Here is a 4,526-nt window from a genome sequence, read left to right as displayed (position 1 = left end):
GAACGGGCGAACCGGGCAAACCGCTATAGACTTCAATAGGCAAGCGAATTTTAAAACCCACAGGGACTCTTTCTGGCCACAATAGTAATGGAAAAGTTGTTTCAAGGGGACTAACACCTGGACTGTGGCATGCCGGAGGGGGATCCATGGCAAAACTCCCATGGAAAATGACGTAGTTGACGCAGAGTCAGGTTTTAATCCATAAAGGGCATAAATCACCTAACATTCCTAAATTGTTTGGAATAACGTGCTTTAAAACATCAGGTATGATGTATCGATCAGGTAGTGTAAGGGTTACGCCCGCTTCACAGTGACAGACCAAACTCCCCGTTTAACGCACCGCAAACAACCGCAAACAGTCCATTGGCATAACCGCAAACTCCCCATTTGCACAAGGTTGGATACCAAGCTAGCCATGTCCCGTTCCTTGTCCTCACATTGAAGGTCTCTTCCTCCACCCAGCCACGTACAACACCAAGGGTCCCTGAAAGGTGACAACAAGTCCCCTGGGACGCCTGCTGTGGTTGGTCTTCCACCTCCTCAAAGCCACCTTCCTCCTCTGACTCCTCTTCTTCAGACTCCTCTCTCTGCATTGCTGCAGGTCCAGTAATAGACGACGACAAGGCTGCTTCTGGTGGTGATGGTGACCACAACTCTTCCTCTTCATGCTCATCTTCGGCCTGATCCAGCACTCTTCGCAGGGCACGCTCCAGAAAAAACGCATATGGGATGAGGTCGATGATGTTGCCTTGGGTTTGACTGACCAGGTTTGTCACCTCCACAAAAGGACGCATGAGCCTACAGCCATTGCGCATGAGCGTTCAGTAACGCGACCAAAAAATACCCAGCTCCGCAGAAGCTATCCTCTTTTTTTTTAAATAAAAAATAAATCTGTTCTTAACAGTTTAATCTCTGTTTTGTCCCCTATAAGGGGCTGGTGTATGGAATAGATTTTAGGAACCGGGAGATGGAAAAAGATGCTTGGTCGGTCCTCTTACTTCCAATTTGGGGCACTGCACGTGCGCCATGTAATATACTGTGCAATCCCAATATGAGTGGTGTGTTTAAGTAGTACTATTCCTATCAGTTTAATCCTTGTTACGTCCCCTATCAGAGGACGTGTATGGAATAGATTTTAGGAACCGGGAGATGAAAAAAGATGCTTGGTTGGTCCTCTTACTTCCAATTTGGGGCACTGCGTGTATGCCTTGCAATGTACTGTGCCACCAGAAATTAGTGGTGTGTTAAGTAGTACTATTCCTATCCGTTTAATCCCTGTTACGTCCCCTATCAGGGTCCGGTGTATGAAATAGATTTTAGGAACCGGGAGATGGAAAAAGATGCTTGGTTGGCCCTCCTACTTCCAATTTGGGGCACTGCGCGTGCGCCGTGCAATGTACTGTGCCACTAGATATGAGTGGTATGTTAAGTAGTACTATTCCTATCAGTTTAATCCCTGTTACGTCCCCTATCAGGGGCCAGTGTATGGAATAGATTTTAGACAACCGCAAAGCGTTGTCAATAGTTGACACACTCATGACATAAATTTTATTCCTCTATGCGTCAATCTTGGTGTAGTGATGACTGTGCTTGTGCGCACGTTTGGGAGATTGCAGGCGATGGGGGTTTTTCAAAGTCTATGGTCGTAGACCATAGGTGAGGTAGTTCAGTGACAGTTTAGTGACCCAGAAAACAAGGATTCTGCAGTGTGGGCCCATTGTTGTCACCTTAGATGATCACAAAGAAAATTAATGTTTTTTCTATTCAAAATTATCCAGCCGATCGCTTTTGCTCTGTTCACAATGAAGCAACGACCTTATCATCTGGGGTGTGCCAACATTGCCATTGCCAACACACTCATAGAGGTGATCGCTTCATTGTGATACGCAAGCCCTTTCACCACAACAAGGTAACGATCACGAAGAGGAATTGACACATGTATGTGCCTTTTTTTGTTGTTTTGTTTTTGCAGCCACAGTGCAGAACCAGAGGCAGGAAAATTAGGCATGTACGCATGCCTGAAAAATTAGGTATTGTTGCAGCCGCTGCTGTAGCAGCGGCCAGAAAAATTGATGTTTTCAAGGTTGGATGCCGAGCTACTCATGTCCCGTTCCTCGTCCTCACTGATCTCACTGAAAGTCTGTTCTCCCCCCAGCCACGTACAACACCACGGGTACCAGATAGGTGACAACGAGCACCCTGGGATGCCTGCTGTGGTTGGTCTTCCTCCTCCTCCTCAAAGCCACATTCCTCCTCTGACTCCTCTTCCTCACACTCCTCTTACAGCGTTGCCGCAGGTCCAGCAAGCGATGCTGATAAGGCTGTTTCTGGTGGTGATGATGGTGACCGCAACTCTTCCTCTTCCTCTTCACGCTCATCTACGGCCTGATCCAGCACTCTTCGCAGGGCACGCTCCAGGAAGAAAACAAATGGGATGATGTCGCTGATGGTGCCTTCGGTGCGACTGACTAGGTTTGTCACCTCCTCAAAAGGAGGTCCAGTAACGTGGCAAAAAAATTCCCAGCTCCGGAGAGGCTGTCCTAGCACCCCGGTCATACAAATACTCGTTGACGGCTTTTTCTTGTTGGAGCAGGCGGTCGAACATTAGGAGTGTTGAATTCCAACGTGTCGGGCTGTTGCAAATCAAGCGCCTCACTGGCATGTTGTTTCGCCGCTGGATATCTGAAAAGTGCGCCATGGCCGTGTAGGAACGCCTGAAATGGCCACACACCTTCCTGGCCTGCTTGAGGACGTCAGCCACTGATCCACCTGTGCGTTCAGGGAGGATAGGAGTGCTGGTCCGGTGTGACTCTCAGCTTTCAGGCAAGTCAACCCCAAGACGGCGTGACACTGTCGTATCCGGGATTTGGAATTGCCCCTGGGGAGCTGGGGGTTGCAGTTGATGTGGAGCAAGACGCAGCAGCAGAAGAGGACTCAGCCAAGGAGGTTATCGAAGAGGATGGAGTAGGAGGAGTAGAGGAGGTGGCAGCAGGCCTGCCTGCAAGTCGTGGCGGTGTCACCAACTCCTCTACAGAGCCACGCATTACATTCTTGGCAGCCGTCAGCAGGTTTACCCAATGCGCAGTGTACGTGATATACCTGCCCTGACCGTGCTTTGCAGACCAGGTATCAGTGGTCAGATGGACCCTTGCCCCAACACTGTGTGCCAGACATGCCATGACTTCCTTTTGCACAATCGAGTACAGGTTGGGGATTGCCTTATGTGCAAAGAAATTTTTGCCGGGTACCTTCCACTGCGGTGTCCCAATAGCTACAAATTTTTTAAAGGCCTCAGACTCCACCAGCTTGTATGGTAAAAGCTGGCGGGCTAAGAGTTCCAACAAGCCAGCTGTCAGACGCCGGGCAAGGGGGTGACTCTGTGACATTGGCTTCTTACGCTCAAACGTGTCCTTGACAGACACCTGACTGTGGGCAGATGAGCAGGAACTGCTCAAGGCGAGAGACGGAGTGGCGGATGGTTAAGGAGGGGCAAGGAGGACAGCAGTGGTTGACGTGGCTGAAGATGCTGGACCAGGAGGAGGATGGCGGCTTTGAGTTTGTGTGCTGCTTGTACTCATGTGTTGATCCCATAGGCATTTGTGATTTGAGATCATGTGCCTTTGCAAAGCAGTTGTACCTAGGTGGGTGTTGGACTTCCCATGACTCAGTTTCTTTTGGCACAGGTTGCAAATGGCATTGCTGGTGTCAGAGGCAGACACACAAAAAAAATACCACACTGCTGATCTCTGCAATGACGTCATTCTGGTGGTGGCAACAGCATGCTTTGATTGGCGCGCTGTCTGGCTCACCCCGGGTGCCGATGCATGCTGTCTGACTGTGCCACTAGCTCCTTGCGACGACCTCCCCCTGTTTCCAACTCGTCTCCTCCTCCTCTCTGTCTCCCCATCTGAACTTTCCCCCTGTTCTTCTTCTCTTCGAGCGGGCACCCACGTGACATCCACGGACACATCGTCATCATCAACCGATTTACTTGTATCTGACAACTCAGCAAAGGAAGCAGCAGCGGGTACAACATCATTATCATCACACCGTACGTCCATGTGTGTAATGCTGCCTGACTGAGACATATCCCTGTTATCTACATCCTCTGGCAATAATGGTTGCGCATCACTCATTTCTTCCAACTGATGTGTAAATAACTCCTCCGACAGATCAAGTGAAGCAGCTGTGGTGCTAGTGTTGGTGGTGGCGGCAGGCGGGCGAGTGGTAACTTGAGAGGTGCCCGAAGCAGAGCTGGAGGAGGATGGTGCATCAAGGTTCCGAGCGGAAGCTGTAGAAGATTGGGTGTCCTGTGTTAGCCAGTCATCTATGTCCTCAGAACTTTTCGAGTTCAGGGTACGTGGCCTCTGAACACTGGGCCTTATTCTAGAGCCAAAGGGAATCACAGCACCACGACCACGGCGCCCCCTGCGGGGTGGCCTGCCTCTGCCTGTAATTTTTTTTAGATTAGTTTAGTTGTACTATGCGTGCAAGCTACTGTGACACCCTATATGAGTGGCACTGTG

General features: G+C 50.0%; 1 pseudogene; it reads left to right on the top strand.

The window, feature by feature from the left end:
- Nucleotides 1-861: 861 nt before the first annotated feature.
- On the top strand, nucleotides 862-1,040 carry LOC120992977 (annotated as a pseudogene).
- The last annotated feature ends 3,486 nt before the right edge of the window (nucleotides 1,041-4,526 follow it).

The sequence above is a fragment of the Bufo bufo genome, chromosome 2 (assembly GCF_905171765.1).
Source record: "Bufo bufo chromosome 2, aBufBuf1.1, whole genome shotgun sequence".
NCBI classification, from domain to species: Eukaryota; Metazoa; Chordata; class Amphibia; order Anura; family Bufonidae; genus Bufo; species Bufo bufo.
Note: the sequence above shows the minus strand (reverse complement) of the source record. Positions and strands in the feature narration are given on the sequence as shown.